Source organism: Plecotus auritus (assembly GCF_963455305.1).
Source record: "Plecotus auritus genome assembly, chromosome: 10".
Taxonomy (NCBI): Eukaryota; Metazoa; Chordata; class Mammalia; order Chiroptera; family Vespertilionidae; genus Plecotus; species Plecotus auritus.
Genome location: NC_137785.1, coordinates 552,398 through 567,340, shown reverse-complemented (window position 1 = coordinate 567,340; position 14,943 = coordinate 552,398). Strand labels below are relative to the sequence as shown.

Genomic DNA, 14,943 nt, shown 5'->3' with positions numbered 1-14,943 from the left:
TAAAAAAAAAAAAAAGTAAATGGAAAAATATCCACGGGTGAGGATTAAAAAAAAAAAAAAAAAGTTCACCATTTATACTTACGGAAGGTGAAATCTGTTTATAAAGCACCCCACATGGCATATAGGTCACCCAAAATGAAAGAGAACTTATATACCATACAGACATAAACAATATTGTACAAACCAAAGCAATGTGCAGTCAACAGTTCAGGTTGGTGACTTGTAAGCTGAAAAAAAATTCATGGGAGCACATAGCCCTCCAGCCAGACTCTGTGATATTCTCCGAGCCAACAATGTGTCGGGTTCGTGCCCAAGGTGAACTCCACAGAGCTCAGGTGACTCCTAATTTCACCAATATGTAAGAGAACAGAGGCCAGCTGCCCTGAGCACATGAGGCTGGTAATGGACAGGTGGGAACCTACCATGTGGAAGAGTAAAAAAAATGGCTTTAACGAAAGAAAATGGCAAACAGTCCTGGGTAGGTTACAAAGCACACAGATACACATGCTTCCCACATGACTGAAACGTAAAGCGAAATGTCTATCTGTGACAACTGGAAACGTGAGATTGAATTCAGACAGATGGCTTCTTCCAGGGTCATTTAATGAACAAGAAAATTGCACATTCCCTTACACATCGGAGGTATTTACCCAGCATGAATTTCACACTGTATAATAAGGTAAATACTTGGGGGGGAAATTTCCCACATTCGCTGCACTCATAAAGCCATTTCCTGGATGAACTCTCTGGAGGTGAGTGTGTCAAGCTATGGGTAAAATATCTTTCACATTTGCTACACCATAGAGCCCACATCCTACATGTTCTCTTGCAGGGGTCCTCAAACTACGGCCCTCGGGCCACATGCGGCCCGCTGAGGACATTTATCTGGCCCGCCGGGTGCCGCTGCCTGTCCTGCTTAGCAGCCGACTCGTCCCGGGCCCGCAGTGCGCATAGGAATTTCTTCATAGTTTTTTTTTAAACTATAGTACGGCCCTCCAACGGTCTGAGGGACAGTGAACTGGCCCCCTGTTTAAAAAGTTTGAGGACCCCTGTTTAGAGACTTAGATAATAACACACTCCATAAATACATTTTATACATTCACCATCCTCATAGGACCTTTTTCCTATATGAAGACTCAGGTATTAAGAAAGGTAAGAATTGCCCTAACCAGATAGAGCATTGGCCTGGGGACTGAAGGGTCCCGGGTTTGATTCCAGTCAAGGGCATGTACCTCAGTTGCAGGCTCCTCCCTGGCCTGGCCTGGTCAGGGCTCATGCAGAAGGCAACCAACTAATGTTTCTCTCACATTGATATTTCCCTCTCTCTAAAAATTCAATGGAAAAATATCCTCCAGTGAGGATTAAAAAAAAAATGGTAAAAATTATGGCTAGAAACTTTCCCCCATTTTTGGACTAAAACGCCTACCTCCAGTGTGAAGGCTCCAGCATTAATTGGACTAGGAACTATCCTTAATGTTTTTGCAACATTCACTGCAATCATAAGGCCCTTATTTTGTGTGAACCCTTTGGTGTACAAGAAGATGGTGTCTCTGCATAAAAGACTTCCCACATTCACTGCACACATAAGGCCTTTCTCCTGTGTGAGTTCTTTGATGGCGAATGAGTGTTGATTTCCTGAGAAAAGATTTCCCACATTCACTACACTCATGAGGTCTTAACCCGGTGTGAATACTCTGATGATAACGGAGGCCAGAGCCTGATGAAAAAGATTTCCCACATTCTCCACATCGATGAGGTTTTTCTCCAGTGTGAACTCTGCAGTGCTCAATGAGGTGAGAATTTGCTCTGAACAATTTCCCGCATTTAGTGCATTCATAAGGTTTTTTGTTTGTATGAAGTCTCTTATGATCACGGAGGGCATAATGAGAGGTAAAAGATTTCCCACATTCACGACACTCATAGGGCCCTTCCCCAGTGTGAACTACTCGATGATAACGAAGCTTCCTCTGAGTGGTAAAAGAGATCCCACATTCAGTGCACTCATAAGGCTTTTCTCCTGTATGAACTCTCTGATGATTTCTAAGATTGAAACCAGATGCAAAAGATTTCCCACATTCATTGCACTGATGCCTTTCTCCTGTGTGAACTCTCTGGTGTGTATGAAGGTGATATCTTCGGAAAAAGGATTTCCCACAGTCACTACACTTGTAGGGTCTTTCTCCTGTGTGTGCTCTCTGATGAGTACTGAGGTTGGAACTTGATAAAAAAGATTTCCCACAATCGCTGCACTGATAAGGCCTTTCTCCAGTGTGAACTTTCTTATGATAATTAAAGACAGAGCTTGAGGTAAAACATTTCCCACATTCACTACACTGATAAGGCCTTTCTCCTGTGTGGACTCTCTGATGTTGAACAAGGTTAAACTTTGAACAATAAGATTTACCACATTCACTGCACTGGTAAGGCGTTTGACCTGCATGAACTCTCTGGTGTACAAGAAGGTGCTGTCTTAGGATAAAAGATTTCCCACATTCACTGCACTGATGAGGTCTTTCTTTTGTGTGAATTCTCTGATGATTACTGAGGTTGTAACCAGATGAAAAACATTTCCCACATTCACTGCACTGATAAGGCCTTTCTCCTGTGTGAATTCTCTGGTGTGTAAGAAAGTGATGTCTTCGGAGAAAGGATTTACCACATTCACTGCACTCATAAGGTCTTTCTCCTGTGTGTACTCTCTGATGAATACTGAGGTAGGAACCACATAAGAAAGATTTCCCACATTCACTACACTGATACGGTCTTTTTCCAGTGTGAACTCTCAGATGGTAACGCAGGCCCGGGCGAGAGGTGAAAGATTTGTCACATTTACTGCACTGATAAGGCCTTTTTCCAGAGTGAACTCTCAGATGGTAACTAAGGCCAGTGCGAGAGATAAAAGCTTTCTCACATTCCCTACATTCATAAGACTGTCTTCCGCTATGAACTATCTGGTGTTGAGTGAGGTAAGATTGATGGCTGAAGGATTTCCAACATTCACTGCACTCATAAGGCCTTTTTCCTGTGTGAACTCTCTGGTGTAGAATGAGTATGGAACTACTGGTAAAGGACTTCCTACATTTACTGCACTGAAAAGGCCTTTCTCCAGTGTGCACTCTCCGGTGTAGAATAAGGACTGATCTCCTGATAAAAGATTTCCCACACTCACAGCATTCATGAGGCCTTTCCCCAGTGTGAACTCTCCAATGCAGAATGAGGTAAAATTTTCTTCTAAAGGACTTCCCACACTGCATGCACTCATAACGCCTTTCTCCAGAGTGAACTGTCCGCTGTCGAATGAGGATGGCTCTCTGGGTAAAAGATGGTGCACATTCACAGCACAACTCACATTTTTTTCCAGTGTGACTTCTCCAGGGATAAATGAGGACAGATTTTGGGTGAAAGGACTTCCCACATTTGCCGCACTTGGACTGCCTTGGCCCGCAATGAAATCTTCGATGCTGGCTGAGGGTTGAGGTTCGCCTAAAAGACTGGCCACATTGGCCACACACGTGAAGGCTTTTACCTGTATGCACTCTCTGGTGAACGGCGAATGAGGATTGATCGCTGAATGTTTTCCCACATTCACTGCACATAAAACACTGTCTTCCAGTGTAAAAATCTTGGTCCTGAGCATGTGTGTGTCTCAGACTGAAGGCTTCCTTACATTCCCTGCAAGTGAAACAAGCTTTTCTCTCTTTCCCGTGTGTATGGAGGTTTGCACCCAAATAAAATTCTTTCATACACACCCCACACCTAACCACGTTCTGTCTGTGTGGTGTTCCTTGGTGCTCAGCCAAATGGAGTATGTCTCTCAAGGCTAGACCACAGCTCTCACAGGGGTGGGTCTTCTGGGAAGACAGAGCTGCCTTGGAGGGGCTGGACTGTGACACTCCCACAGAAACACTCTGTCCACATGGAGCTTCTGCATCCTCTGCTCCACAGCAGTGACCTGAACACAAATAAATGCTGGTGAAGTACAGGTTGACTTTGAGGATGGAGCAACACCATCACAAATGTGCATTCGTCACATCGAGAAATTAGTCTATGGCTTGCTTTTTTTTTTTTTTTAAATATATTTTATTGATTTTTTACAGAGAGGAAGGGAGAGGGATAGAGAGTTAGAAATATCGATGAGAGAAACATCCATCAGCTGGGGATGTGCCCGCAACCAAGGTACATGCCCTTGACTGGAATCGAACCTGGGACCCTGCAGTCCGCAGGCCGACGCTCTACCCACTGAGCCAAACCAGCCAGGGCTATGGCTTGCTTTTTAATGAAAGGGCTTAAAACCTGGTGGGGGAAGTTGCTACTGGGGATTTTCTAAGGCAAAAGAATGGGAGAGGACTCACCAGAGAAAGGATACAAGAATAAGGTGTAACCCAAAAAAGATAGGTATGTTCTAATTTAGATTCATCCACATCTATTATAGTTATTTTTTGGTCAGATGGACAAAACATAATTTTTTGCTGTGCCTCAGAATTTCTGTAATTAGTTTATGTGTGACATGAGATGGAAAAGGTTGAAAATCCCTGGATTGACCTACCTGGTTTGTCTCAGTGGATAAAGCACCAGCCTATAGCCTGAAGAGTCCTGGGTTCAATTGTGTTCAAGGATTGTGGGCTCGATTCCCAGTAGAGGGGGTGCAGGAGGCAGCAGATGAATAATTCTCTCTTATCATTGACGTTTCTACCTCTCTCTCCCTCCCCTTTCCTCTCTGAAATCAATAAAAATATATTAAAAAAGAAAAAGAAAATCTCTGGATTAATACAAGGCAGTGGAAGGAGGTCAAACACTGAAATTGTGAAGAATAGGCCAGACACCCATTCCTCAGCGATGGTGAGAAGGGATATGTGTATAGGGAGGAAAGTCTCTTGTAATGTTCAGAGATCTCCAGATTTGGAGATTTGTGATGATTATGAGATTGACTATCTCAGGTAGAAATATTAACAAGTAGCTTTTTTGTTCCTTTTGAAATCTGTTTCAAAGTCCCCATGGCTCAGCCAGCATGGCTCAATGGTTGAGCGTCGATCTATTAACCAGGAGGTCATGGTTTGAGTTGAGCATAAGCTTGATTCCCAGTAGGAGGTGTGTAGGAGGCAGCCAATCAATGATTTCCTCTTCATGTTTTTTCTCTCTCACAACATTGATGTTTCTATCTCTCTCTCCCTCTCCCTTCCTCTTCGAAATAAAAACATATATATATGGATACAAGTCAGATTAACGATGAAATAGTAGAATGGACTATTCAGTCAAGTAGCAGCAGTGAGGAAGGGGAAGTAGAAGTAAGGTTTGGCACTGGCAATGACAACAAAACACTGGTTACATGGTATGATAGGAACACAGGTTGATCGCTCACCCTACCCGCCTCAACATGACCGGACACCTGTGAGTTCACCTTACAGCCTTGGCTATTGAGAGTCCCTACAACATTAGCCATCCCTTCCCTTACAGTCTGGTTCCTCCCCAGAGCCAAAACTGCCACACCCTTGGAGGTTAATGACCTGACAACCAACTCAAGATGAAAACTTTTGCACATAAAACGAGTGTATAAAAGCAGGAAAAGGTAACTGATCCATCAAATGTGGAGACATGAAGAAAATGTTGTAAGGAGCCCCAAAATATCAAGGAAACATGTCATCACCAAAGAAGCACATTAAGTTTCCAGCAAGTGAAACCAACACAGTGCTTGTCAAAGAATTCTACATAATTGCTTCACTGACGCTCACCAAGCTCCAAGAGAGCACAGAGACACAATTCGGGGAAATCAGGAAAACTACATGAACACATCAAGTTTAGAGACAGAAACTTTATTTTATTTTACTCATTTATTTTTTAAACTAGAGGCCTGGTGCACGAATTCGTGCACCGATGGGGTCCCTCGGCCTGGCCTGCGAGATCAGGCCAAAACCGGCTCTCCAACATCCCCCAAGGGGTCCCGGATTGCGAGGGGGGCAGGCCAGGCCGAGGGACCCCACCGGTGCACAGTAGGGGCCAGGGAGGGACGCAGGAAGTTGGCCAGCTGGGGAGGGACCATGGGAGGGCTTCAGGGCGTGTCCAACCCGTCTCACTCAGTCCCGATCAGCCGGACCCCAGCAGCAAGCTAACCTACCAGTTGGAGCATCTGCCCCCTGGTGGTCAGTGCATGTTACAGCAAGCGGTTGAGAGGCCTTAGCATATCATTAGCATATTACTCTTTGATTGGTTGAATGGATGACCAGACAATTAAACACTTAGCATATTAGGCTTTTATTATATAGGATATGCTTTATTGATTTTAGAGAGAAAAGATGGGAGAAAGAGAGAGAGAGCAACATCAATGTCAGAGAGAAACATTGATCAGCTGCCTCCCTCAAGCTCCCCAAGCAGGCAACCAGCATGAGCCCTGACCCAGAATCGAACTGGCAGCTTTTCAGCACATGGGACGTTGGTCAACCAACTGAACCACACCGGAAAATTTTTAAAAATGAAAAAATTTTAAATTTTCATATTTTTGCCCCAATGGCCAGAAGTTTTTTTTTTGTTTTGTTTTGTTTTTTACATGTGGCAGATAGAAACTGGTAGGGATATCTAGGCTGTAAAAATACCCTGAGGAGCAAGTGGGCTCGGCTCCATACAAGGCCCCCAACCAAACTCTAGCTGTAAAAACTAGCGGCAATTGAAGCTAAGAGCTGCTGGAGTCCCAGCAAGTTCCTCTTAAAAAGCGCACACAGGGCCCTGGCTACATAGCTCAGTTGGTATATCAAGTTTGCAGGTTTGACCCCGATCAAGGCACATACAGGAAACAATCCATTAATGTGTAAATAAGTGGAACAACAAATCAAAGCTTCTCTCTCCCTCACTACTTCTCTCCCTCTCTAAAATCAATCCATCAATAAATAAAAATTTTTTTGAAAAGGCCCACACGGGGACTTAGATGGGGAGTCCGGTATCAGAAAGAGAGCTGGGGGCAGCCTTCTCCCTGATAGAAGTGCTGGTAGAGGCCATTGTTGTTTCTGAGCCCTTCCCCACAGAGCCAGCAGGTGGGCACCCTATCTGAGACTCCATCCATCTACCTCACACTGTTCGCTTCGCCCTTTTTCTTCCCTGAAGCAGCACCCACTCAACTTTCAGGGCCACCCAAGCTGTTTCCAGTAGCTTTTCCACACAAAGAAGCTGTCTTGGCTCATGCTTCAGATTCTCCTCTACAATTTCTCACACAAGCAGCATCTGGCCTCAAGTGTGCCCCATACCGCTCCCTAAGTGGCCTTGACCATGACAATTCTGCAATTCCTGGCACAAAGAGGCCCTAGAAAATGCCACCTAAAGGAAGGGATCAAAACAAGTACCGTGCACCCTCCGCTGCCTTCCCTCTGAGGTTCGACAGTCTGTTTGATGCTTCTATGTCTCTGCATCTATTTTTTTTTTTAATATATTTTATTGATTTTTTTACAGAGAGGAAGGGAGAGGGATAGAGAGTTAGAAACATCAATGAGAGAGAAACATTGATCAGCTGCCTCCTGCACAACCTCCACTGGGGATGTGCCCGCAACCAAGGTACATGCCCTTGACCAGAATCGAACCTGGGACCTTTCAGTCCTCAGGCCAACGCTCTATCCACTGAGCCAAACAAGTTAGGGCTCTGCATCTATTTTTGTTCATCGGTTTATTTTGTTTTTTAGATTCCACATATAAGTGAGATCATGTGATACTTATATTTCTCTGATTGGCTTATTTCACTTAACATAATGCTCTCCAGGTCCATCCATGCTATTGTAAATGGTGGGATGAGATCAACCAATGAACTTGTATGCATATATGTATCACCCATAGTGAAGGCAAAGGATGAGGGGTAGGGGGAGGTTGGAAGAGGTCAGTGGGGAAACAAAGGGAGATATGTAATAGTTTCAACAACAAAGATTTTTAAAAAAATAGAAAGAAAAAAAAGAACCATGGATCTGAGCACACTGACCTGGCCAGGGAGGGGGCAAGCATGGTGGACGGCATTAGACTCAGGGCATCCCGTCCCTGAGAGGAGTTCAGTGCGGCAGCTATTGGGGCTGCAGCAGAGAGAAGAGGGCAGGGCCTGGGGTCCCCAGGGGAGCACGTGGGATCCACAGAGCAGCCTCTGGGGAAAGGAGGGGGAGGCAGGGCAGACCTAGTCCAAGTCCCTGGTGAGAGGGCGAGAGTCTTACCCAGAGAGGATGCGAGGGCCAAGTTCTCCAGCATCACATCGCGGTACAGGCATCTCTGCGCCTCATCCAGGAGCCCCCACTCCTCCCGGGAGAAGTACACGGCCACGTCGTCAAAGGTCACACGGGCCACGTCGTCAAAGGTCACACGGGCCTGGGGAGATGGGGACGGAGGACACCACACACGCTGTCTTTCTGAGACCCTCCCAGCCCATCCCCTCACACACCTGCCACGGCTCCTCCTCCTCCAGGCCGCCTCCCGCCCAGGAGACACGAGGCCCTGGGGACCCGGATGTCTGCTCACCTATTAGGGTTCCATAGTAACTGTGTTTATTTTTATTTTTATAATATATTTTATTGGTTTCAGAGAGGAAGCGAGAGGGAGTCAGACAGAAACATCCATGATGAGAGAGAACCATTGCTTGGCTCCCTCCTGCACTGCCCTATTGGGATTGCAGCCTGCAACCCGGGCACCTGCCCTGACAGGAAATGGAACCTTCACCTCCTGGTTCATAGGTCAAAGCCCAACCTCTGAGCAACGCCGGCCAGGCCATAGTGACTGTTTAGCCCTCAGCAAGGGCCGTGGGGACACACAGATGCCACCCGAGCTGAGGGCCAGCCCTAGGGGCCCTCCCGCCGGCAAAGCAACTCCCTGCCCTACACAGCCGGAGGGGCCCTGCGTCCCCTGGTCCCCACACCAGGGCCTGGGCGCCATCAGCTCACACCGCCTCCTCGCGGGCACCCCGTTCTGCACCCGCTGCCTCCCTATTACCCCCAGTCCCTGTCCCACTCCCAGCCCTGCTGCCTCCCTGCCCCGCGTCCCAGACACCCCTCCCCCATCAACCCTGTCCGTCACACACACCCCTCCCCCCTCACTCGGGTCCCTCACACACACCCCTCCCCCACCACCGGGTCCGTTACACACACCTCTCCCCCCTCATCCGGGTCCGTCACACACACCCCTCCCCCCTCATCCGAGTCCGTCACACACACCTCTCCCCCCCTCACCCGGGTCCATCCCAGTCACCCCTCCCCCTCCACCGGGTCCGTCACACACACCCCTCCCCCCTCACCTGGGTCCGTCACACGCACCCCTCACCCCTCACCCCGGTCCGTCACACACACCTCTCCCCCCTCATCTGGGTCCGTCACACACACTTCTCCCCCCTCATCCGGCTCCGTCACACACACCCCTCCCCCCTCACGCGGGTCCGTCACACACACCCCTCCCACCTCCCCCGGGTCCGTCACACACACCTCTCCCCCCTCATCCGGGTTCGTCACACACACCTCTCCCCCCTCATCCGGGTCCGTCACACACACCTCTCCCCCTCATCCGGGTCCTTCACACACACCTCTCCCCCCTCATCCGGCTCCGTCACACACACCCCTCCCCCCTCACCCGGGTCCGTCACACACACCTCTCCCCCCTCACCGGGTCCGTCACACACACCTCTCCCCCCTGACCCAGGTCCGTCACACACACCTCTCCCCCCTCACCCGGGTTCGTCACACACACCTCTCCCCCCTCACCCGGGTCCGCCACACACACCCCTCCCCCCTCACCCGGGTCCCTCACACACACCTCTCCCCCCTCACCCGGGTCCGTCACACACACCTCTCCCCCCTCACCCGGGTCCGTCACACACACCCCTCCCCCCTCACCCGTGTCCCTCACACACACCTCTCCCCCCTCACCCGGGTCCGTCACACACACCTCTCCCCCCTCACCCGGGTCCCTCACACACACCCCTCCCCCCTCACCCGGGTCCGCGCTCACGGCGCCCAGTGACTCACACGTTCAACACCGTCAGCCACGACCCCCGCCCTGAGGGGCCCACCGCCAGGAGCGGTCCCGAGGGAGGCCCGGAAGTCCCCCCTGCGGCCCCCCCTTTCCTGCCCCATCGGGCACCAGAGGGGCGCGGGCCCCTCAGACGCCCACACCCCCTTCCCACCCGGCGGACCTGCTGGCGCCTCAGGAGCCCGACCCGCCTCTCTGCTCTCGGCCTTCCCCACGGACGCGGGGCCCGGGCTGCGGGGCGCCCGCCCCGGGCTGCGGGGTTCGGGGTGGGGAGGCGGGGCGGCCCCGGGGACACGCTCACCTCAGCCGGGCGCCTCGGCGCGGGCGCCGCCATCGGACTCTCTGGGCGCAGCGGGCGGGGCCGGCGGGGAGGAGGGGACCCCGTCACCCCCCTGAAGCGGGTCCCTCGCGGGGTCGCCGAGCGTCACAATCGTGAGCTTCCCACCGGCGTCGGTGCTGCGGGAACGCCGACTCCTTCCCGCCTCCGGTCCTGTCACCTCCCTCCCAGGTGAAGCCGGAAAAAAACGCCTGAGCGAGGACCCCGCCCATCTAGCCCCGAGCCGGGCAACAGCCCGCTCTGTCATTGGCTGCTGTGGGCGCTGCGCCTTCTGGGTAATGTAGTTCGCAGGCTCTAGAGGCGGCATGGAGAAATCATCCATTGGGGTCTCCCAGGAGGAATTCCTACTGGGGGGGGGGGGGGGGAATCCTGCAAAGGCGCTGTTCCCACCTCCTGAGAGGGGCTTTGTTCACGGTCATGGCAATGTCAGGAACGTCCAATACTACCTTGTTTTTATTTTTTTTAAAATATATTTTAAAAACAAAAACAAAAATAAATAAAAAATAAAAAATAAATATATTTTATTTAATTTTTTATTTTTATTTTTATTTTTTTTAAATATATTTTATTGATATTTCACAGAGAGGAAGGGAGAGGGATAGAGTTAGAAACATTGATGAGAGAGAAACATCGATCAGCTGCCTCCTGCACACCTCCCACTGGGGATGTGCCCGCAACCAATGTACATGCCCTTGACTGGAATCGAACCCAGGACCCTTCAGTCCACAGGCTGACGCTCTATCCACTGAGCCAAACCGGTTTCGGCAATACTACTTTATTTTTATTTTTTTTTTAAATATATTTTATTTTTATTTTTATTTTTAAATATATTTTATTGATATTTTACAGAGAGGAAGGGAGAGGGATAGAGAGTTAGAAACATCGATGAGAGAGAAACATCGATCAGCTGCCTCCTGCACACCTCCCACTGGGGATGCGCCCGCAACCAAGGTACATGCCCCTGACCGGAATCGAACCCAGGACCCTTCAGTCCGCAGGCCGACGCTCTATCCACTGAGCCAAACCGGTTTGGGCAATACTACTTTATTTTTATTTTTATTTTTTTTAAATATATTTTATTTTTATTTTTATTTTTAAATATATTTTATTGATATTTTACAGAGAGGAAGGGAGAGGGATAGAGAGTTAGAAACATCGATGAGAGAGAAACATCGATCAGCTGCCTCCTGCACACCTCCCACTGGGGATGCGCCCGCAACCAAGGTACATGCCCCTGACCGGAATCGAACCCAGGACCCTTCAGTCCGCAGGCCGACGCTCTATCCACTGAGCCAAACCGGTTTCGGCAATACTACTTTATTTTTATTTTTATTTTTTTTTTAATATATTTTATTTTATTTTTTATTTTTATTTTTTAAATATATTTTATTGATATTTCACAGAGAGGAAGGGAGAGGGATAGAGAGTTAGAAACATCGATGAGAGAGAAACATCCATCAGCTCCCTCCTGTACACCTCCTACTGGGGATGTGCCCACAACCAAGGTACATGCCCTTGACCGGAATCGAACCTGGGACCCTTGAGTCCACAGGCTGACGCTCTATCCACTCAGCCAAACTGGTTAGGGCAATACTACCTTATTTTTTAAAAAATATATATTTTTGTGTGTTGATTTCAGAGAGAGGGAGAGATAGAACAATGATAAGCCCCAGCCTTTGCTCAGTGGATGGAGCGTCAGCCTTCGGACTGAAGGGTCCCAGGTTTGATTCCAGTCAAGGGCACAGGCCCTGGTGAAGCATCCATCTATCCTATCTAATAAAAGAGTAATATGCAAATTGACCATCACTCCAACACACAAGATGGCTGCCCCCATGTGGTCAAAGATGATTGTCCCCATGTGGACACAAGGTGGCCAGCAGGGGAGGGCAGTTGGGAGGAACAGGCCTCTAGGGGAGAGCAGTTAGGGGTGACCAGGCCTGCAGGGCAGAGCAGTTGGGGGGGAACCAGGCCTGCAGGGGAGGGCAGTTAGGGGTGCCCAGGCCTGCAGGGGAGCAGTTAGGCATCAATCAGGCTGGCAGGGGAGTGGTTAGGGGGTGATCAGGCTGGCAGGCAGAAGCGGTCAGGGCAATCAGGAAGGCAGGCAGGCGAGCAGTTGGGAGCCAGCAGTACTGGATTGTGAGAGGGATGTCCGACTGCCCGTTTAGGCCCGATCCCGTTTAGGCCCGATCCTGGTAGGCAGTTGGACGTCTGGGCTGAGGGACACCCTGTCCCATGCACGAATTTTGTCCACTGGGCCTCTAGTATATGTATATAAAAGTCTAAGCGACCATTAGGACTGACCAAATAGAACGCCTGAAATGACTGGTCAACCAGTCACTGTCATGAACACTGACCACCAGGGGGCAGACGCTCAATGCAGGAGCTGCCCCCTGGTGGTCAGTGCGCTCCCACAGCCAACCTCCCATGATCCGTTCCCCCCCCCCCCCCCCCCCCCCGCCCGCCAGTTTATCAACCTCCCATGGCTCCTTCCCCTGGCTGGCTGGCCCCCCATAGACCCCTATCTCCAGCCACGCGGAGGGATCCCACCTTTGCACCAATTTGTGCACTGGGCCTCTAGTCTTATATAAAAACTGCTGTTTGAAATTTTTTTTTTTTTTTAATATATTTTATTGATTTTTTACAGAGAGGAAGGGACATGAATAGAGAGTTAGAAACATCAATGAGAGAGAAACACTGATCAGCTGCCTCCTGCACACCTCCTACTGGGGATGTGCCCGCAACCAAGGTACATGCCCTTGACCGGAATCGAACCTGGGACCCTTGAGTCCCCAGGCCCACACTCTATCCACTGAGCCAAACCAGTTAGGGCCTGTTTGAAATTTTAACTCCTGCTATTTGGCTTCTGTAAATGCTTGCTTGCTTAAATAATAAGGAAAATAAGACTACTCCCACTTCAGAGAGGCATTAAACCTTCCCAGGACAAAGTTATCGGTGCTGGCACCAGGCCAGGCCTCTGGTTGAGGTCTCAAGGCCCCAGCACATACGGGCTCTTTAAGAACTTGCAAAGGGGCCCAGAAACACCCCATATTTGGGAGACAAAGAAGGTAAAAACATATAAATAGGGAAAGTTCCTCCATGTTGGGGCCCAGAATTTGAGAGACATTTTCCTCTGGACCCGGGCATAATAAATGTAACAACATCTCTCTAAGTACTGCTTGGTTCTTCTCTGGTTTTCTATAACACTGGTTTCAGGTCCATCCTCAGTGGAGGGCATGCAGGAGGAAGCTGATCAATGATTCTCTCATCATTGATGTTTCTATCTCCCTCTCCCTTCCTCTCTGAAATCAATAAAAAAAAAAAATACTTAAAAAAAAAAAGAGCCCTAACCGGTTTGGCTCAGTGGATAGAGCGTCGGCCTGTGGACTGAAGGGTCCCGGGTTCGATTCCGGTCAAGGGCATGTACCTGGGTTGCGGGCACATCCCCAGTGGGGGGCGTGCAGGAGGCAGCTGATCGATGTCTCTCTCTCATCGATGTTTCTGGCTCTTTGTCCCTCTCCCTTCCTCTCTGTAAAATATCAATAAAATATATTAAAAAAAAAAAAAAAAGAGCCGAGACCGGTTTGGCTCAGTGGATAGAGCGTCGGCCTGCGGACTGAAGGGTCCCGGGTTCGATTCCGGTCAAGGGCATGTACCTTGGTTGCGGGCACATCCCCGGTGGGGGGTGTGCAGGAGGCAGCTGATCGATGTTTCTCTCTCATCGATGTTTCTGGCTCTCTGTCCCTCTCCCTTCCTCTCTGTAAAATATCAATAAAATTAAAAAAAAAAAAAAAGAAAAAAGAAGCAACGCCCTGGCCTGTGTGCCTCAGTTGATTGGAGCATTTGTTCCCAAAGGTCGCAGTTCATTTCCCCATCAGGGCACAAGCCTCAGTTGCTGCTCCATCCACAGGAGGGGGTGTGCAGGAGACAGCTGATTGATGTTCCTCTGCATTTCAGAACCAACAACCCCTTTCCACTGGGCACAGACCTGCTGGTGCCTCAGGAGCCCCAACCCTCCTCTCTGCCCTCGACCTTCCTCACGGATGCAGGCCTGGGCTGCAGGAGGGACTGGCACCCACCCCTAGGGCTGCAAGGTTGGAGGGGGGAGGCGGGGAGGCTCTGAAATGATCTTTCTCCCTTCTTCTCTCTCTAAAATCAAATTTAAAAAAATATAAAAGTCAATCAAAACATATCCTCAGGTGAGGATTAAGAAAAAGTTAAAAGTTTTTTTGAACAATAACATAATAATAGAAACAGCCCTAGCTGGTTTGCCTTACTGGTTAGAGCTTCGGCCTGCAGACTGAAGGGTCCCCAGTTGGATTCTGGTCATGGGCACATGCCGGGGTTGCTGGCTCGATCCCCAGTGGGGGGCATGTAAGAGGTAGCCAATCGATTCTCTCCTCCCTTCCTCTCTGAAATAAATAAAAATATATTTTAAAAATAATAATAGAGCCCTAACTGGTTTGGCTCAGTGGATAAGAGCATCAGCCTGCGGACTGAAGGGTCCCAGGTTCAATTCCGGTCAAGGGCATGTGCTTTTTTTTTTTTTTTCCTTAATATATTTTATTGATTTTTTACAGAGAGGAAGGGAGAGGGATAGAGAGTTAGAAATATCAATGAGAGAGAAACATCGATCA

The 14,943-nt window shown here is 49.2% G+C and overlaps 1 protein-coding gene across 2 annotated transcripts in view; it reads right to left on the bottom strand.

The window, feature by feature from the left end:
• The window catches only part of LOC308235019 (uncharacterized protein), a 170,948-nt gene that overhangs the window by 40,763 nt on the left and 115,242 nt on the right, over positions 1-14,943 (bottom strand). Inside the window, exons 1-2 of one of the 2 annotated variants that reach the window (XM_080643620.1) lie at positions 10,274-10,441; positions 8,175-8,325 (exon numbers count right to left, since the gene is read on the bottom strand). The exons of the other annotated variant lie outside the window; for it this stretch is intronic. The gene's annotated coding sequence lies outside the window, so the exon portion shown is untranslated. Of the gene's footprint in view, positions 1-8,174; positions 8,326-10,273; positions 10,442-14,943 lie in introns of those variants that run through there. 2 annotated transcript variants of the gene reach the window in all.